At 40.3% G+C, this 21,456-nt stretch overlaps 1 protein-coding gene and 1 long non-coding RNA gene across 10 annotated transcripts in view; one reads left to right on the top strand and one right to left on the bottom strand.

The window, feature by feature from the left end:
* Nucleotides 1-21,456, top strand: part of WIPF1 (WAS/WASL interacting protein family member 1) — a 123,488-nt gene that overhangs the window by 26,277 nt on the left and 75,755 nt on the right. For 7 of the 9 annotated variants that reach the window (XR_014080657.1, XR_014080658.1, XM_081584588.1 and 4 more), the window contains exon 1: nt 16,707-16,791. The exons of the other annotated variants lie outside the window; for them this stretch is intronic. The gene's annotated coding sequence lies outside the window, so the exon portion shown is untranslated. Of the gene's footprint in view, nt 1-16,706; nt 16,792-21,456 lie in introns of those variants that run through there. 9 annotated transcript variants of the gene reach the window in all.
* On the bottom strand, nt 49-16,676 carry LOC145543353 (uncharacterized). Its single transcript, XR_014080659.1, has 5 exons — nt 16,538-16,676; nt 10,648-10,711; nt 1,315-1,514; nt 1,089-1,197; nt 49-755 (listed from the first exon to the last, which is right to left on the bottom strand). It is a non-coding gene; the product is annotated as an uncharacterized LOC145543353 (long non-coding RNA).

Here is a 21,456-nt window from a genome sequence, read left to right on the forward strand (position 1 = left end):
AATTTTCTGCTCGTTTTTTTTTTGGATCTGCCTGTTAGAAATATTGACTTGTCATGGCATAAAATTTATTCTGTGAAATAATTTTGTATTCCCTTTCATTTATACATTGAGTTTATTACAGTTATATCTTGGTATGTAACAAACCTCCCCCAAACTTAGTGGCTTAAAACGTCAGTCATTTCATTGCTTGCAATTCTGCAGTCTGGCTGGGCTCAACTGGGCAGCTCTTCTGCTGTTCTTGCTTATGGTCAGACGGGGGCTACATTCAGACGGCAGATTAGCTGGGGCAGAACTGAGCTGAGCTTTTCTTCCTCTCCGGGAAATGTCAGAACCTCTTACTTTCCAAGTAGCCTCTTCATGTGGTCTTTCCGTATGGTCTTTTCAGCAGGATTGCTGGACCTTTTCCATCGTAGTTAGGGTCACAAAAGCAGAAGCTTGCAGGCCTTCTTAAGTCTCAGACCATGACTAGCAGGTTCTGCACTTTCTGTTTTTTTAAAGAGCAAGTCACAAGTACAGCCCAGTTCCAAGAGAGGGGACTATACAAGGTGTGAATACCAGGAGCCAAGCTTCATTGGAGGCCACCATTCGCTGGAGGCATACTCCATACACCATTCATTGGAGGCATACTCCCCAGGCAAGAGACAAGAGAAAACATGGCTCCTCTGTGGAACTGGAAAAGTTCTGTGTAGCTGGAGAGTGGAGTGTAGAGAGTAGAGCTGCCTGGGTGTGTTTGTGGGGGTGAGGAGGAGTCACACCTAGGGTTTGTGAAACAAAAGGCCCACGAACTAAGCAGGAGCCTCATCACATATTGAAAGCCTGGTAAGCCATATCAGGTTTAGACTTGGCTTCAGTTGTGATAGGAAGAGAACTGTAAGCAGATCTGCCTTTCAGAGAGATCATAGCTACATCATGCTGAGAATGGAAGGACCTGGGTCTAGAGACCTCGAGAAACTGTTCTGGGGCCAGGCAGGGAGAGTGGTGAATGGCTCAGGGGATGACTCCAGGGATACTGAAAAGGAGAAGCTACAAGTCTGGGTAATTGGTTCACTGGTTATGGGAGTGAATGAAAGGGAAGAGGTGAGGGTTACCTTCAGGTTTTTGGCTTGGGCGGCCAGCCATCTGCTTCAGCAGGGAGCCCTGGAAGAGGGACAGGGCTGGATCCCATTGGGGTGGGCTGGAAGGACCAAGGAGAGCCAACTGGAATGTACCAAGTTTGATTACTTTGGGGTTTAGTCCACTGCAAACCTTTTTCAGACTAATACATTGTAAGAACCTTGGGTGCTTCTTCTTCCTTCCTCCCCACCTCTCACCCACCTTGTTGATTTCTGCTTCTCTCTTGTCCTCTTGTGGGGAAGAGAAGAATGACCAGGTCTGAGGAAGGAGTGTCCAAGGATGTCACCTTCTTGAACCTTTCATTCTTAGGGCAGTGGGTTGGAAACACTGGTGATGGGGAGTTAGAGGATTTGCGGTTGGCAACTTGCTGAGAAAACACAAATCTGGGATTTGGGATGAAACTGGAAAAGGAGAAGAGAAAAAAAGCTCTCCAGTTAAGGCAAGGAAAATTAATCATTTGCGGAGGAAATACAGAACAGAATAGAAAAAGCAAAGAGAAAGAGACGGCTCCACAGCTATGACCTCTGTCATAGAAGACTCTAGAATCTTGTTCTTTCATGCGTCCTTTTCACATCTGCATTCTAAAAGTTAGAAAAGCAACATAAACCTTTTTCCTGAAAGCCTCAGTGGGTCTTCAGGCAAACATTCTTCTTATATAAAAAGGGAAACGAGTAGTTAATACATAAAGGTAACCTCTAGCCCTTTTGAGGAAGAAAAGGAATTTAAGAAAAGGACCTGCATACAAACCATTAGAGACAATTTTTTAAAGAATTGTTGTCTATTCTCAAGCGATCTGACAGAGAAATATCTGTAGCCTGAGAGGATGGGGAGAGAGCATGTCCTTGTGATCAATTTTTAATAAACATAAATGGTGTTATAAATTATTCATGGAGGAGTGGTATAAAGCATTAAACAATGAAGGATAAATAATTTAAATGATTAAAAACTGCCTCTGTCATTTGTTTGATGTATGAGAACTCTCTGAATTTTCTCATCAAGGAAATAGAGGAGGATTTTTTTTTTTTAAGGGGATTTTTCAAAACAGATTTTTTTAAGGGAAAATCAAGTGATGATCTGCCAGGAGATGGTGTTGAGCACAGAAATGCTGATTTCCTTGATCCTGTATCTTGTGCTCATTTGATAAATACGTGAGTTGTGCCTTGCTAGTGGATTGTATTCTATCAGGTGATCAATGGTGGAGGCACTGTCCATCTTCTAGAAGCCTGAGACTCTAGATTTCTTTCCAGGTATCCAGAGAGGTGTGGTCTGGGTGCTGGAGTACAGTGACCTTACACAGTCTTACACTTACAGGATTCTGGGTAGAAGGGACTATCTCTGCATATTCAGTGCCTCAGGTAAACTTCCATTTCCATCCCCAAATTAGTGTAACTGGATGGGTTCTAACCAAAGAAGTGTTGACCAAGTGTTTACACATCCCCCTTCTTATGTACCACTCATCTATGGTTTAGGGGAGACACATTCATCAAAAGCACAATATTATACCATGCAGTGGCTGTGAGCATAGGTATTAGGATCAAACCCTATCTGGGTGTGAACCCCTCTCTACTACTCACAAGCTGTTTCACCTTTGTCAGGTTAATTAACTTCCCTGAAGCTTAATTTCTTTATTTGTAAAATGGGTTCCGTAATACCCCAAAGGACTGTGGCAGATTAAATGAGATGCAAATGTCAGTAGCTTAGCTCAGTGTCTGCAACATGGTAAATGCTCAATACATGCTTATTATTAACTAGACAATTATGTATTGAGTGTTTGTTTTCCAGTCTCAGAGGAGTGTGAAATAGACCAATAGAACTAGGACAAAAAACTGTAAACTTAACAAATATCTGCACCTAATCTGAATCAAAGATCATAAATTGTGGTCTAAGAGCCATTTCTGAAAAGTGCAGTAATTTTTTAAAAATTGAACTCAGATATCTTAAGGACCCATGTGCTCCAGTTAACCCCAGTCTGCAGTATTACCATTGGCTTTTACTTCTCTACCTACTCTGATAGAAGCTTAAATTTGCCACCTCAAGCTGAAAAGTTAGCTCTATAAAGTTAAATTGGTTTTAACTTAGTTTCCATAAGTGTTTTAATATAACTTGGGGCATCTGATTGCTATAAAACCTTTATGGAAATAGGGGGAAATGTTTTTGACCCAACTGAATAATTTTTATAAAATTAAAGGCAAAACAAGCCAAGAAATCTGCCTGTTGTCATTCATTGTTGATATTCCAACAATTCCAATAATACTTTGTTGCTATTCCAAATTAATATTTACCTAACACCCAAGTAGGCATTATATTACCATTGAGAAACTGATTATTTAGAAACACAATTGCAACCATTTTTGGTTTTAATTCTGAAAACACACTTGCTGACCAATAAAAGTTCAAGTCCCAAATGTTGTTGCACCAGACGCAGAAAACTGAAGGCTCATTGTAGATATTTGAAATCATGGCTACAGGTGTGTTGATGCTTCTTCCAGTGAGAGGTGTGTCTGTGTCCTTTCTTTTGACTTTGGTGGGGAAAGGGGATTGTACTTCTTTGACCAAGAGAGTAAGACAGAGTGGCCCCATGTGACTTTCAAGATTAGATCATAGAAGGCTGTACTTCGGCCTTATTTGGAACACTTGCTTTTGGAGGCTTGAGCCACCAAGTAAGAAGTCCAACTAGATGCTAGAAAGGCCAGATATAAGTCTTTGTGAGCCCATCCTTTAGCTTTCCCAGCCTTGCATCAGACATAAATGAAACCATCATGGAAGTGGGTTCTCTAGCCCCAGTCTTCTCTTGCCCTCAGTCTATCAGTGATCCAGCTAAGACCACAGATGTTATGAAACAGAGAAGAGTTGTCTCCATCATGCCCTTTGGAAATTCCTGACCCATAGAATTCATGAGGATAATGAAATGGTAGTTTTATGAAGCTGAGTTTTGGGCTCATTTGTTACACAGCAGTAAATAACTAGAGCACTCACCCACCAAGGTGGCCTGGCTATATAGCTTGGGTAGTTACTGTATCACACCATTGTGTTTATAGGATCTTGACTGTAAGTACCACCTGGTCCCATCAAAATGTACCATGTTGCTGCTGGGTTTTTTCAAGTAAGAAAAACATGGGAGAGTGAGCTAATCAGTTAACAGATATGTGTGCAATTTAATAGTTTGCTTGGGAAAGAAAGTATGTTACTGTTTTTCATTTAGCAATAAGTTCATGTCACCACCTTTAAGTAGAAATAGCAGCTTTCTTCAATGATGATGAATTAGGCAATGCATTAGAAAGCACTTAGGATTTCTTTTTTTTTTTTTTAAAGGTAACACTGTTGGTACACATAAACACTTAATATCATAATTATTATAGGTTAATGGATAATGGTAGTAGTTTGTGCTATTAAGAGCATTTACAAAGCAATCTGAGCATATACAGGAAAATTAGGCTCTTAGGGCCTAGGGTAGCTAGCGCTTCAGAAGCAGCTGAACTGTAATAGTAGTCTTAGTACTTAGATTTACAATCAGTTTAGTGGTCTTTTCATGAACAGATAAATCCATTTGAATTTTGAAAATCAGGGTATGGCAGATCACAGGCCAGATCCCTTCTGAGAGGCTGTGTGGAGAAATCTTTATTTTTTCTAATTGTTGTCTTTTCAGCTCAGCCAACAACAGAGAAATTCAGCTCCTTGTGGGTCAGAACTCATGTTTCTAGATCAGAGGCAGCAAATTCACAGCACATGAGATGCCAGGAAACTAAGCTGTCCATATACACATAAGTTCACCATAGTGCTAATCTCATCCATGCTGTTTGACCATCTCATGAGAGTTCTCGTGGCAGGCCCCTGCTTAGCCATTCCTCATTGTCCACCCTTCTGAAGGTAGCCCATGGGCACCTTGAACCAGAATAGTGGTCACCAGCACAGGATGGCTGACGATAGATTGGTTGCCTTCTATTTGTCAAAGACTTTCTATCTTGTTTGGCTTCCTATTTCCCTGTTAAAAATATTGTCAGGAGGTGTACTGCTTATGTTTAATCCTAGAAAGAAAACTGAGAAGCTAAGGAGTTTTATTCTTTTTGAGAAGAGCAGTTGAGATGGTATTATAATTCAGTAAAAGTAAAAGGCCCAAGAAGCACTAGTACAGGAGATCATGGAAGGAGGGACAGAGGGAGTTTTATGTCCAGTTTTGCCTTAAGATATATAAATTACTGGCAGGTTAACTTAGAATTGGAATCAGCATTTTTCGTTTTGAAGTTTTCATACTTTGTGCATGCATGGAGTAGACCGTTTATAAAACTAGTGAACTGGACAGTGTGTTTGAGAATGAGGGATTCCGCTCTTCTTTGTTGTTGGGAGGCAGTGATCTTTCATTCATTCAGTAAACCCCTGCAAGGTGCCAAACCCATTTCTCTCCCCTGACCCCCAGGTGGACTGGTAAGAGGGGTCAAGGGAACCACTGGTCCAGTGGAGGGAGCAGGCAAGCCTCTACTGGGAGGATCTGGAAGGAAGAGGCTGACCTTGAACCAAGGCCAAGATTGGTTGGCATCGCAGGAGACAGAACACGTTTCTCTCAGGTGCTTATTGCCTGAAGTGTCAGTCTTTACTTTAGAGATGGAAAGTCATTTCTTTATTTCAGTACATATTGTTCCATTGTTTTTTAAGACTGTGGCGGGGAGCATTTCATTAGGACATTTTCATGTGTTAAGATAGTCATTCATCTCTTAGTCAGCCTACCTGCTCCTCTTTTCCTTTAAAAGGAGCAGTAATGTTCCAAACTTCCTTTTAAAGGACATGAAATTATCACAGGTACTAGGCCACAGTAAAAGGGTTTTATTTTTTTTTTTCAAAACTCTGTCTCAAATCTTTACATCATCACTTGGTGTAAGGAGAACATGAGAGAAGGACGCTCCAGAAGGCATAGCGGCTTATAACTGAGCCTTGGAGTCACTGCAGCAGCGGAGTTTCTGAGCTGCCATTGTGGACGAGGAACCATGGTGAGATAAAGACATTTGTGGTCCAGCAGAGTTCAGTGAAGTTTACAATTGTGGCTAAGGTAGAAATTCCCTCTATTGGGAATTACTCTTGATCACTGGGGGTTGACCTCCACATGAAGTGGCCAGCTGCCATTTATGAGGCCGCTGCCATTTATGAGCCCTGGTATGTGAATGATACGTGTTTTTGAAGACTGATACTATACCCAGCATGGCATGCCAGTGACAACCATAGCTTCACAGCTTTTGTCTCAAGAGAGATTGTACAGAATGGTGAGTGAAATGGCTGTCACTGTGTATTTATTTTTTCATTCTCTTTCAAGCATAAAGAGTTGGATTTCTGTAAATAAAATATATCTGTTACTGCAGCTTTGCAAATGAGAGACATAACCCCAAGATGTGTCAGTGTACTGTTAACACAGTTTGGTAGTGGATTCCTGGATTTTTTTTCCTTTACAATTTGGATAGCAACACAGTTTATCATTAATGACAGCCCAGGGTGGTGTTGGTGTTGCCTTGCTTTATTTGTTTTTTTTTTTTTTGTAACCTTAAATGCTTGTCTTTAATCAAGCTAAATGAATTATTTTTAACTTGAATTTATACATTTAGTGGCACATTTAGTAGCACACTACTGGTCACAACTTATCTGCCCCCTGCATATTCCTTTTTGCTTAGGAAGGTTGTACACCTATTAGGTTTTACACCTATTTTACACTTATTTACACCTAGTTACTAAAAATTTCAATGTATTTTGATGAATATTACAGTTCATGGTGGTCATTTTTTCAATAAAAAGGGAAGTGTAATTTATTAAAACAAAAACTATAATCAATTCATTGTGATATTCCATTAATTCCTATTCTGCCTCCACTTCCATCAATGTTATTAATGATCCATTGTGTCCTAAGGTTAAAATACAATGTATATAAGATGTTCAGGAAACATTTCAATAAACACACTACTGTTATTAGATAAAGAGATGTTTGATCATTGTTGTATATCAATTTGTGCTTGGAAGTTAATTAGTAGTTGCTATGTGGCAGTACTCTTGCCTGGAAAATCCCATGGACGGAGGAGCCTGGTGGGCTACAGTCCATGGGGTCGCTAAGAGTTGGACGACTGAGCGACTTCACTTTCACTTTTCCCTTTCATGCACTGGAGAAGGAAATGGCAACCCACTCCAGTGTTCTTGCCTGGAGAATCCCAGGGACGGCGGAGCCTGGTGGGCTGCCGTCTACGGGGTCGCACAGAGTCGGACATGACTGAAGCGACTTAGCAGCAGCAGCAGCAGCAGCATGTGGCTTTCAGTGCAGGAAGTATATCATTGAGAGACGTGCAACAGTAATTCAGCAAATGTCCTACCCTTTGCGACCCCATGAACTATAACCCACCGGGCTCCTCTGTCCATGGGGTTATCCAGGCAAGAATACTGGAGTGGGTTACCATTTCCTCCTCCAGGGGATCTTCCCGACCCAGGGATCAAACCCACGTCCCCTGCATCTCCTGCATTGGCAGGCAGATTCTTTACCACTGAGTCACCAGGGAAGCCCAGTTCAGCAAACAGCACCTTGTTTTTATTTTAGGTACTTCCCAAAGTACCAGCTTTATTTCTAACAAAGAAAATAATAGATAATGGTATATACAATGTATTGTTATTCAGAATGACTGTAAATATTAATAAAATCTTGAGAGATGTTTATCATTTGAAAGGTTACCTCATTTATAGAATTATGTAATTCAGCCTGTCTGTAGCCACTTCAAAATCCAAATCATAATCCAGAAAATATGTGATAAACACATGTGGTTGGGTTTGATGTTGCTCAGCTGGATGTGACCCACACTTTAATTGTAACCTGAATAAAATCCTGAGGCCATACATGGTGCAGATCTCTTTCTCATCCACATAGGTTTTCACTGGTTACAAAACCTTCATCATTTAAAAAAAAATTAATGGAGACATAATTCACAAACCATTTTCCTTCTTTTTTTTGATCAGACACAAATACATCCAACTCTACCAAATTTAGAGGCATAAATGCTACTCCACTTCCAGGCTTCCTATTCTACTTCCTGGCTGGACTGTGCCTCTCTAGGATGATTGGAGGACCTGTAACTCCACTGCCCCTGATTTCTGAAGATCTTTTATTTCCTGCTTACACAGCACCCAGAGATAAAGCCCATTGCTTGACTCTGATTACATTTCTTATGAGAAGTTCTAATGTAGAAATTTCCTAATAAGATTTCCACCTACTAACAGTAATAGTAGCCACGATTTATGCACTGCACTGGCTAAGCTCTTTGAATGCATTGTCACACTCAGTACTCAAAAGTTATCTCCATGTTACAGATGAGTAAACTGGGCCCCAAACAATAAAGTAATTCACTGCAACTAGTAAGTAATGGATCTGGGATTTGAGCCCAGGTAGTTTGATTCCAGAATCCTTCCTTTTAGGAGGGACATGAGCTTGTTTACCAATTCTGCCCTCTTCTATATGCTGTTAAATGTGGAAGCAAGGGTTACATCTGAGTAGGAAGATTGTACAAATAGGCAATTAACTGTTCTCCTGGTCCTATGTTATATATATGTGTAGGGAAAATACAAATCCTGAATTGGGGCTACCAATCTGCATAATACCCACTCATAATCTCTCCCAATAACCTTGGTTCACTTTTGAATTTTAAGATTGCCTTGCATTCTGGTTTTCACTATTCAGCTTAAAAGAATGGAGCAACAAATGTGTGAGAGGGTCTTGGTTCTCAATACTGTCTACCGCCTCTGGAATTCTGTATTTATAGGCTTCTTAAAACTCATCCTAGGTGAATGACAAGGCTTTCTTTGTGTCCCTAGCCAGTCTTTTTATGAGTAAGGGAGTTTGCCATATCTTTTCAGTGTTTTGATCAATAACAAAGATGAGTGAGGGCCTAGTTATCTGAAATTAAACTGCATGATATTGGAAAGGGCCAGTTTGTTTGTCGATATCAGGCCCTATAGTATGCCAAAGAATGACTCTTCAATTACATTACAAGGACATAATCATATGTACCAGAGTGCAGTGCACCAGCAAGAGAACTTTTTTGACCTTTCTTCTTCTTTGTAGCTGTTCCTAGGACTCAGAAATGTGGTGCATGGTGTCTTTTTGCTTTATTGCTAATGAGGAAAGCCTTTGGCATAACATAATGCTCCAAACGTTACTCAGGGTCAGTGTAGAAACAGTTGTTCTAGGTCCAGCTGAATTGTTTGACCTACATCGTGAAGCACTGACTACCAAGGGTGTACCTCGCTGCAGTTTCTCTCTTACAACATGCATGTGGTGTGCATGGGTTTAGCTTTATCTGAGACAGAAGTTTTGATGTAAGACTTCCCTGCTGGTCCAGTGGTGAAGATTCTACACTCTCAATGCAACGGGCATGAGTTCAATCTCTGGTCAGGGAACTACAATCCCACATGCCAACAACAACAAAAGTTTTGGTGTATATTGGAAATGACATTGGACTTGCAGTCAGAAGCTTTGGGTTTAAATCCCAGTTCTATTACTTACTTACTTGTTTGAACAAATCCCTTCAACTCTTGGAATCCCTTAGTCTCTCCTTTTGTATTATGAGAATACTTAAAAAATTCATAAAATTCATAAAATTTTATGTGGCTTAATTAATTTTTTAAATATGTTATGTTAGAACAGAAACACTCTTTTAAAGTATTTAATCACTTCTTTTGATTCAAACCAAGATTTCAGTCCAGTAAATTGAGAGTTAATAATGGCAAGTCTTCAAACAGTTGTTTCACCTTTATCCTTATTGCTTCCCTCCCACTGGGATTCTCCATAAAAAATTAAATATGGAATCTTAATGTTAGCCTTTATTCAAACACATGCACAAATAGAAACACATACAAAGAATACCTGCTTAGGTATTTTATGACCGGAATTTTCCCCATCACCCTTTCACCTATATCAAAGTTTTTAAAAAGTGGAAAACACCTCATTTTTAGGGGGAAAGGGGTGGATTCTTTTTGATTACTGAGTTTTTTTAACTAGACACTAAGAAACTGAGAATTCTAACCTCCTGAGCAGGTCTACACACATTATTTTCTTATTTGGATTTTTCATGTCTTTCAAGGATATGTTTATGTTCTTGTGGTCTTATTTTGGTGCGCTTACCTAATTCTAGATGAGATTTCTCAGCTGATGGTGACTTCTAGTGATTGGAAGTGAGATAGCAGGAAGTTCACCTTGAGAGCCTCCCCTCTACAGATCTCCAAAGTGCCCGCATATCTGAGTCCAAAATTTGCACAAGCATTCCTCAGGATGTTCCTGGCTACATCCCAGCCACTAGGTTCTTGACTGCCCCTCTACCCACATTCATCCACATGATTTGTGAAAGCTATAGCCAGTTCTTGTTGTTGGAAGCAGGGAGGGAAGTGAATGGAGACCTGGCCACATACTCTTTAGAAGAGTTTCTAATGCCTGTGTAGTGTCATTCCCATATACACAAAATTTATTATTGTTATTGACATGAACCTACCATTAAATTTCCCAAAACAATGGACTGACCTTACCGATTACAGGGTCTTACTATGCAGTTCTCTGATGTTCACCAAGAAAGGTTACACGTATTTTAACCTGTAGAAAAAAGTATAATAGGGAGGATTTCTAAACCATTAGATATTAAAACACACCTATAGAGCCAGGGGTGCTACAATAATATAAACCATAGTCAATCAGCAAAGATCATGAAAAAGGGAACAAAAACCCAAAAAAACAATATAACAGAATATATATGATAAAATGGCAAGCATAAGATAAGCAAACAATAGTAAATGTGATTCAGTCACATTTAAATCCCTCTATTAAAATAAGATTGATTAAAAAGATAGTCTAGCTAAATGCTGTCTTTAGAAGTGTTTGTATACCAAAATTATACAGAAAGGCAGAAAATAAAGGGATAGGTTGGTAAATTCTAACAAACAAAAATAGGAGTGTTAATATTAACTCTAAAAAGTGTAGGATTAAATGTAAAAGAAATACTGAACAAGATATAAAACAAAAGATATTAATCAAACAAGAAGCTTCAATAACAATGAAACTTTAGGTACTGAACATTTAACACTGAATTAGATAAAGCAAAATTTGTTAAAAATACAAGCAAAATAATGCAAATTAAAAATATACATGAAATAAAAATTTAAAAACACAAAGTTTTCCATAATCATAGTGGGAGACTTTAACAAAATACTTTCAGAATTTGATCAAGCAGACAAAATTGAGTAGGAACAAAAGATCTACATAACAGTTATTAACCTAACCCAACAAATAGGAAATATATGCAGTTTTTCAAATGACCGTGGATAATTTTAAGAATTGATGAAATACTACACCACAAAGCAACTTAAACTAACCAAAAAGTAGACATATAACAAAAACATAGCATTGAAAGTTACACAAGATGGCTGTTACCTCCACCTCCATCTGAGCACTTGGAAACTAAGATATGATCCTTTTAAATAATTTTTGGATCAAAAAAGAAATTACTACTGCAACTATAGACTATTTTAAAATTAACAGTGTAAATAGAGTACATTGAATTATGGGGGATTATACTAAAAATATAGTTAGATAAAAAGTTAAGCCTTTTATTTAAATGACTGAAAAGCAATAAAATAAGTTTAAAATTTAAGAAGCTAATAACTGAAAAATAAAACAATGTGGGAGAAGGGAAATTATGAAACTTAATTATTTACTTTTATTAGAAAAATTGTGAATTTTTTTCTAATAAAAAATTTGATTAGCAGTAAGGCAGAAGTGCAGAGTTAACAGGACAGTTGCTGGAATGAGGCAGAGTTAATGGGGTGAAAGACATTGTCCCAGGGCATTCCCTTGTGGCCCAGTGGTTAAGCATCTGCCTTGCAATGCAGGGGACACAGGTTTGATCTTTGGTTGGGGAACTAAGATCCCACATGCTGCATGATGTGGCCAAAACAAGCAAAAGACATTGTTTCTGTCCTCACTGTCACTGAACTTTGGCTGAGATGAAAAGCATGTGCAAAAGTTAATTAGAGAATAGGACTATATTCAATAAAGTGCCCATTTGTGAGTTACAGATGGTAAACCATCTACAGCAAAGAGTAGGATTCAGCTCTGAGTCTCCAGCTTCAAACTTATCAGTGGCCCCTGAGCAGTTATTTAGCCCCTCTAACTTGGCTACTTATCTGTGAAGTGGGGATCACAGGATTGCTGTGAGAATTAAATCAAAGTACACTGGGCCCTTTCTATGCACCAGGGTGGAACCATGGATACACAGGGCTGACTTAAGGGACTTGAGCGCATCCTCAGGTTTGTGGGGACGGGGTGGGGGTGGTGGTCCTGGAACCAATCCCCTGCAGATACCAAGGGACAACTGCATGTGGTAAGAGCTGCCTAAAAAGTCAGTGTGGCAACTCTTCCAATCTCTTCTGAATGCTAGTGAGATGACTAGGACACTGTTAGTATCTTAGTACATTTTACACATGTGTCTCAGATGGTAAAGGATCTGCCTACCAATGCAGGAGACCCGAGTTCAATCCCTGGGTTGGGAAGATACCCTGGAGGAGAGCATGGCAACCCACTTCAGTATTCTTGACTGAAGAATTCCCACGGACAGAGGAGCCTGGCGGGCTACAGTTCATAGGATCACAAAGAGTCAGATATGACTGCAGTGACTTAGCATAGCACAGGACAGAAAATTGTATTTAGAGTATCCAAGTTCTCCTGCCTGGATGAAAACATTGGGCATTTTATCTGTAAGTGAAATATGGCCATGGTGATTGGGTGAACAAGTTTCTCTCCTTTAAAAGAAAAAAAAAATTCTATAAAGCGTCACACTCCCAAAGCAGCAGCAGTTCATGAGTTCCCGGCTACAGAGAACAGAATAGCCAGTTTTGCCATTCTGCAGTTGGATGGCTTCCCGAGTGGAAAGGTAGAACTAAGGATGCCTTTCTGATCTGCTTCTGACCAGTAAGCACTTTTAGTCCTCATCCACAGGAGTGAAACATCATTCCTGCAGCCTCTTAGGGTCAGTGTTAGGCCCCTCAGGCATGATGATGGATTCCCAAGATCTTGAAAAAGCGACACAGTAAACATAAAAGGAGTCAGATATTAAATACATAAAAAGTTGAAAAGAATTTAACACTTGATGGGAATTTGTGATTTGAGGTAAAGTTAGATTGTGTCTGGAAATAGGTAAAAATCTGTAGTTGCTACACATCAAACCACTTTAGTCAAAGTATTTGTTCAGTGGGGGAAAGAAAAATCAGTGAAAGTAGTTAAATAATGTCTATAGTCCAAATAACTAATTAACTGCTGTGTTCCCTCCATTCCCAAGACACCATCAGCTATAAGATGTACCATTAAATTTATGACAGGTGAGGAGATAGGGGCAAGGACATGGTATTAAATGTATACTTTGTTTCCAGAAATGTTAGAATATGAAAGAAAAAAAACCAAAACAATACACATGTCTTGGAATTAAGGAAATGCAGAATCTCACTCAGTTGGTGTTTTGGTATTTTTTTGCTGGTAGAAGATAGGACTAAGTTTATAAAAGCAATTTTTAAAATGTTTACTAGAGACTTCCCTGGTAGTCCAGTGGTTAAGACTATGCCTTCCCTAATGCACGGGGTGTGGGTCAGATATCTACTCGAGGAGCTAAGTGTCCACATGCCTCGCGGCCAAAAAACCAAAATATAAAACAGAAGTAATATTGTGACAAATTCAATAAGGACTTTAAAGATGGTACATATAAAAAAAGTCTTCAAAAATTCAAAAAGTGTTTACTAATACACAGGACAGAACTAATGAAAATTGAAGGCACATAAAAGTTTTCTCAGGCCCATAGATGTATTTTCTTTCATTCATTTGTCAAGACAAAAAATGTCATGGACAGCTGGGGAGGTACTATATTTGATAAACATGGAGCGTATTTTAGTGCCAGAAAATAATGAAATGCTCGAAAACAAAAACCAAGAAACAGACTATTGATAGGAGAATGTCAAAGGAACAAGGAGCCCACTGAACAAGCTCCCACCAGCCAAAGGTGATTAATCTGAGCAACAAAGTTAGTAAAATTGTGTTGAATTATAACCCAAAGTATGAAATGAATATCTGTGAGACCATACTGATATAAAAAATGACTGAAAATATATGGGGAGAAGTGATAAGTCTTCTGTGCAGAAAAAATCAAAATAATTTATATAGATACTCCACCCTCAAGCTTTTCTCTCCAAAGTGTAACATTATAGAAGAGGGTGAGGAGCAACCTTCCATGGAGAATCATGACAAACATTACGTTAGGTGATCAAGGCCGTGATCAACAGTGTTAAATTACGTTGACAGTAAACATGCATGATGTAATGTGATTAAAATGGCACTTTACCTCTGTGGTCTTCCTCTAAACAACCCAATCATCCTGTCTTATGATGAGAAAAACATCAGACAGATCCCAATTGTGGAACCTTCTACAAAATAAAATACCTGACCAGTACTCCTTAGAACTCTCAAAGTCATCAAAACCAGGAAAAGTCTGAGAAACTGTCACAGCTAAGAGGAGCCTAAGTAGGCTCGATGACTAAAGGTAATGTGGTATCCTGGATGGGATTTCTGGGACAGAAGAAGGACGTGGGGAAAAATTAGGAAAACCTAAATAACCTATGGTCCTTAGTTAATAATAATGTATCAGTTTTGGCTTCTTAATTGCTATTTATCTGTCATACTAAATGTAAGCTTTTAATATCAGGGAGCTTGGGTACAGAATGAGAACCCGACCATCTTCTTGATTTTTCTGTAAATCTACAACTGCTCTAAAAGACAAAGTTGTTAAAATTCTTTTAATGCCTAAACAGAAAAAACAAAAATCATGGACAGGAGGCCAGGTTAGGGAATTTTAAGGGAAATTATAATGTATTTTGTTGAGACCGTTGAAAATTCCATAGAGAGCATGATTGAAGTAGAACATATGTAACTGCTTAGTTTAAAAAAATGGAACTGGCAGCTTAGCCCAGAATGTGACACTTCTAAATATATTCAAGTCGATTCATTATTATTTATCATCCATGGAGTATTTTGTTTTTCCAAGATGGCAAAGTTTTACCATTATTCTTATTTTAAACTGATGGCTGTGCTTTTAGCCATGTTGACTCAGATGGCTAATCTAACTGTACAGTTCAGTCAGAAAACCAGCCATCAGCGGTCAGAATGGTAAAAACAGTTATGTGTGTTTTCAAAGCCAGAAAGGCACTCATGTGGTGAGACTGCAGAGTTTCGTGTTATCCAAAGTCTTGACTCCCAGGATCCGTTTCCTCACTTGGTGTTCTCACATGGAAAACTTCTTTGGGGAATTATAGGGTCATATTTTCAAGACTTGGAACAGTGAGCTTGTCTACAGTTACCTTTCTAAAAAACAACCAAAGTGAAAAAAATCCCTTTAAAAGCATTTAAAAAAAAAAAAAAAAAAAGAATTACGCCAGGGTAGCCAAATAGAAACAGTCATTGGGGTTTCTGCACTGAGTCAGGTTGTATAAATTACAGACTATTTTCCCTTTGGTCCAGGACATTGTTTCACTTCCACACACCACTGCCTACATCCATAAATTCCAGTATGTTGGACCTCCAGAGAGCTTGACGAATTATAAAAGGAGAGAGGAGGGTACTGACCACAGGAACGAGCAGGCTAGAATGGCACCCTTGAGCTTCCTGCTTGGTCCTGCCACAGCTCTGCTCCAGGCCTCGCCCCTGTTGGGGACACAGAGGGGCACTCTTCCTGTTGCTCTTGGCAAGCCAGCATCAGGGCCCCCCACAGCCAGGGCTCACATGCCACTAGGAACCCCATCCATCCCACAGGAAGATGAAGTCAACCCTTTCAGGAGAAACCAAAAGGCTGGCATATTTTGGAGACCAGCAAGGGGGAAATGTGTGCCAGTTATGTAGCCCCAGGAGGCAGAGTGCTGTGGCTTTGTTTGCTGAACCCAAAGTTAGAGCACACTGTCCGACAGCCGGACTAACTAGACTGGACGTGACTTGAGACTGGCCCAGGATACTCAGGCTGAGTGGCTCTTGTGGCTGCAAGGTGCGGAAGAACGTGAGCCAGGCCCTGCGTGTGCTCGTCCGTGCTGGCGCCCTCCAGAGAGGATCCTGGGGACGCCCCAGGTGCGGCACATGGCCCCCCTTCCTCAGCAGTCCCCAGGGCAGTAACACTGGGCCCATCCTGGTGACAGGCCAGCGCCTAAGCTCCAGGCTCCACTGTGAGCTGGCTGCCCTTCCCAGGTGCCACCCTTCCCCAAGGTGGGGCTACCCGGGGGCCCAAGAGCCTCGGTCTGTCCCTTTCTCCCCCTCCTTATGGCATCAGAAGAGCCAGGAGCCCAGACACCACTGTCCCCTGCCTCCTCCGCCCCATTCCCTTGCTTCTCTCCTCTTTACCTGAGCCCTGGGGATGTCTGAGGCCAGCTGGGGACCCCTGTGGGGACACAGCCATTTCTTGAGACACAGGGTTACCCCAGCGTGAAGTAGGCAGGGAGACGATCTTATCACATGTCTCTGACCGCTCCTTGAACGAGTCAGAGAAGGTGCAGTGAGGAAGTCTAATGTCACATGCAACACTTACAGGAAGCCGACTGCAAGACAGCAGGGGAGCTTGAGAACTTGGTCCTTTTCAGCGGATTAAAACAACACAGGTTAGTGCTCCTTTTGTTCCCCCTGAAAAATCTTTCATAGCCGCTCTAAGATACCTAACTGGTTCTCTTTCCTTAAACTGCCTTCAATGCTTTTTTGCGACATGAAGAAATTGCTCCAGCTTTGAATGTAAGAGCCAGGATGTAGCTGGTGGCCACGCGCTGTTAGAGGAACAAGCATCAAGCCCTTACTATGAAAATGAAATTCTCAGAACCTCTTGCTTCCCTGTTCAGAACTTCTGTGCCCTAAAAAACAAACCTTCACATGGTCCTTAAATTACTTATTTCATGGAATTTAGCTAAGCCTCTCATCAAGTTCACCTGTTAGCATAAACCAGGACACATCAGCTTGTGTTTGCAGGCAGTTGCAGGGTGTTCAAAGGGCAGTAGAAAATGCAGCAATATTGTGTGGACAAACGTGCTGCAAGACTATGCAAAAGTCTGTTGCTTTTATGCACTTTTTTTTTTCTGGTGGAATGAATCTTTTGGCTTGTATTTCCTGTTAAAATTGTTTCTCGTATCTTTATAAATTCTTAAGTTCCCTTTTAAATTTTTTTATGCTCACTTCCTTCCTACTTGTCTTCTATTGTTGTTTTAAAAATTTCCTTCTTTTATTGAAAATGGAAGTAAAGGGGTGCAGGCAATTTGAATGTGGGATGAGGAAGTCCCCTGCCTTCCCTGCCCCCACCCCGGGTTCTGAGAACCCAGCTTGGAGCTGTCATGTTCTGCGTGTGCAGGAGCCATGAGGTCTGCCTGCCACCAGAGCTTTGTGTCTTCAGCCTGTACGTCTCCAGAGAGGAAGATCTGAGGCGTCTAGAGCAGAACCCGAGAGATGGTTGAAGCATTGGAAATTAGAGCCCAGATACAGCTCAACGGCCCAAGATTATTCATCTGATGGCCCATGAGGGGCAATTTAATAAGGAACTTTCAACAAAAAGCTCTTACACAATGGCCTGCCACTTTCAGACCTGAATGAAAAAGGAAAATGTCTCAAATCTGAGTGACAGGAAGGAAGTGACTACCTTCTTGGGCTCTTATTAAGCAGGTTAGCCAGCTTTTTTTTCTGGACCCTTTGAAAACAGACTAATCTTCTTTCGTAGCTGTGTTCATGTGTCAATAGAGGTAGAGAGAGAAAAGCAAAGAGCCCAGGTTTGGGAGCTTCCTGTTTCCTGTCTTCATTCCAGCCCAGAGGGTTCTACAAAGTATCTGTACTGAAAAACAACAACAGTGGGATGAGGGGTTAGCGGACTCACATGTTGTTTATATCCTAGTAATTCAAAATAACCAAAACTATGAGGCAAGAGAAAATTGTTGATGATGTCCTCAGATTGCCACATTTTTTTCATTTTTTGCTACTATGTTGTGCAAGAAGATGGTGAGGAAACTGACAGACTATGGGAGGATTGGAAGTTAGATATCTCAGCCCTAGTGCTTTTGGAAACCCTATACTGGCTCTGAGGGAGGCAGCCCATGTTTCCAGTCAGGGGTGGGGGCTAGAGGGGAGATTGGACTTTCTTGGTATTGGAGTCCTTTGCACAAATCAATGTCTAGAGGAGCCACATGGAGGGGAACTGTGGTGGAGAGATCTCTTGCATATGGCACCAGGAGCAGCCCTGAACAGCAGAAAGAGGCTTACATCTTCATGGTAGCTGGACATGCCTAGAAGGAGCTCTTCTTTCAGTTTTGTTTTGATTTTTTAATTGGCCCTAGAGGTTTATTGTTCAGAGAGTTTTGTATTCTGCTAATCTGCTGCTCATAGCAGAAAAGGGTTTTTTATTTCTTTAAATGCTTTCCAGACGGACTTGACATCTTTTTTCGGAATGCATTCTTCTGAAAGCTCTTTCCCTTTCTCCTTGGGGCATCTGTTCTCTGCCCATCCATTCCTCTAGCTTTCCACATTCCCTGTGTTCCTTTATGTTTGAGATACAAGGTTTATAAAGTGTCATTATTATGCAAAGTCTCTGATCCCCAAACCTGAAAGTGGTTCTAAAAATAAAAAAAGAAGGAGGACTCAGAAGAGCAGAAGGTGCTAGATCCTGTTGGATGGTGGATAACACCTGGAATAGTAATCTCACATGTAATTCTTAGACAGGAAGTGCCGCCAGTTCAATGTGGAGGTCAAAAGTAGAAACATAAATGGTCACCTTGTACCTGGAGTTGAAAAATGCTGAATTTTATGGGGAGGGACTACGTGGGCATGTCACTGAATTCTCTAAATAAGAAGAGGAAGGGGCTGACTTCACAATCCCTCTTCTCCTGGACCCTGACATATAGGCGGGCCTCTTTTCCCCAGAATCTCAGATAATACAGAGTAACACTTCAGGATCAGCATCTACAGATATTGGAGTGACTTGGGCTTCAGAGGAGTAAAAGGGCGAGATATATAAAATATTCATGCTAGTAGAGAAGAAGAAAATAATAAACTGATGAGTGCAACCTTTACAGTTGAATTCATCCTCGGCCGTCTTTCTGCGCTGGCATCAGCAGGTCTGTAGGCCATCTGTCTCTCTGGGCTTTCTCAGAGAGAAGCTCCTTGGCATGGGAGAGGTGTTGTTACCATCACTGCCACACTGGGAAATATTGGGAGCATAGATTTGGTTTTTTGACTGTGGTAAAATACACATAAAATTTTCCATCCTTAACTATTAAGTGTGTAGTTCAGTAGCATTAAATGTATTTACCTTGTTACACAACTAATCTCTAGAACGTCTTCATTTTGAGAAATAGATACTCTGTAGCCATGAAACAACTGTTTCCCCTTCCCCCAGCCCCTGGCACCCACATTCTACTTCTGTTTCTATGAGTTTGACTACTCTAGATACTTCATATAAGTGGAATCATACAATATTTGTCTTCTTATGACTGCTTTATTTCACTTAATATAAAGTCCTCAAGGTTCCCATGTGGTAGCATGTGTCAAAATTTCCTTCCTTTGTAAGGCTGTATAGTATAGTCTGTTAAATATACCACATTTTCTTTATTCATTCATCTGTGGATGACACTTAGATTATTTCTACCTTTGGCTATTTTCAATAATGCTGCTGTGAACATGGGTATACACATACCTCTCTGAGATACTGCTTTCAATTCTTTTGTATATATACCCCAAAGTGGTATTGGTGGATGATATGGTATTTCTATTTTTCACTTTTTGAGGAATTGCCATACTGTTTTCCATAGCAGCTGTACCTTTTTACATTCCCACCAACAGTGCCCCAGGGTTTCATTTTCTCCAAAACCTAGCTAATACTTGTTAATTGCTGTTTTTTTTTCCCTCCCATAGCAGCCATCCTAAAGGATGTGAGATGACATCTCAGTTTTGATTTGTATTTTTCTAACAGTTAGTGATACTGAGCATCCTTTTATATGCTTGTTGACATTTGTATATCATCTTTGGAGAAATACCAGTTCAAGTCCCTTGCCTGTTTTTCAGTGAGGTTATTTGGTGTTTGGTTGTTGAGCTTTAAGTTTCTTTATATATTCTGGGTATTTAGAGAACTATAGAGTTTTGAAAGTATTGCATGTGCAGGTTCTAATGTTCATATCATCTACAGGCACCAGCTGCCTCTTGTGACCTCCACCCTTGGGAAAGAGCATGAATTTCAATAATATTTTTTTTTCAACAGTATAATTTTTATCTTAACTCTTCAGAGTGCTACACAAAGTCTCAGTCATTTTCAGCTTATAAGCAGTTTGGTTTTTGAAAACTGACAAAAGTGAATGGAAGGGAAAGAAAGGGAAGAGCTTAGGGTAGTGCTTTTTATTCTTTCCATACTTGATACTTTTTTAGCTATGTAAACTTCAGGGAAAAACTTTGTCCTCAATTCTGTTGACTAAAACTGAACTCCATGCTGGGATAAAAATACTTTCCGAGAATCATCCAGTAATTATGTCTTCCTATACCACCCTCCCTCCAAACGCATAGACTCAAAGATACCTCAGATTACAAGATCATTGTCATTTTTCTTCATGAATGCCTAAAAAAAAAAAATGTATTTTGCTTCTGGGTATTAAGGACCCAAAGAGGAATTGAGTTGTTGTCCCAGGAAAAGGAACAAGAGCAGTGGGACTCTTCTGAAGTTGTGGCCATGGTGTTTATTTCAATTTCAGACTTTCAGGAAGGAATTGGTAGGGAAGATGTGATGGGCAGAGGGACACAGTCCTGTGGGGACTGCTTTTGCTGGAGGCGCTGACTGCTAACTGAAGTACCATTGAGATTAGGAAACAGATTGCCTGTGTACCTGACTGATTCTTGCCTCTGCTGTTTCAGTTTCCCTCCACTTCTTCATCAGTTAGAAAGTTGGTGCTGTTCTCCACCCCTCTCAAAAGGGTATCAGAAAATGACCAAAATGCTTGCATTTGTTTGTTAATGAAAGACAGAGAAAACTTTTTCTCAATAAATAAATAAACAAATAAACTAGGACAAGGTGAATCCTGGAGGTGGAACCATGTTATGGTGCAACAAATGAGCAAACTTCAGCAGCAGTTCTTCCTGGTGTACATGACATCCTATGCCAGTTTCACCAGGAGGTATTCATACACCACCAACATTGTAATTTCTCAATACTAATTAGAAGTTACTGCTTTGGGACTGTCTAACTAGCTGGATACTTACCAGAGTGTCTGTTTTTGATACTTTCTGGTATGAGTTAGGCTTGCTTCCTACTT

This window comes from Giraffa tippelskirchi, chromosome 3 (genome assembly GCF_054371585.1).
Source record: "Giraffa tippelskirchi isolate mGirTip1 chromosome 3, T2T-mGirTip1v1.2.pri, whole genome shotgun sequence".
In the NCBI taxonomy this organism is placed as follows: domain Eukaryota; kingdom Metazoa; phylum Chordata; class Mammalia; order Artiodactyla; family Giraffidae; genus Giraffa; species Giraffa tippelskirchi.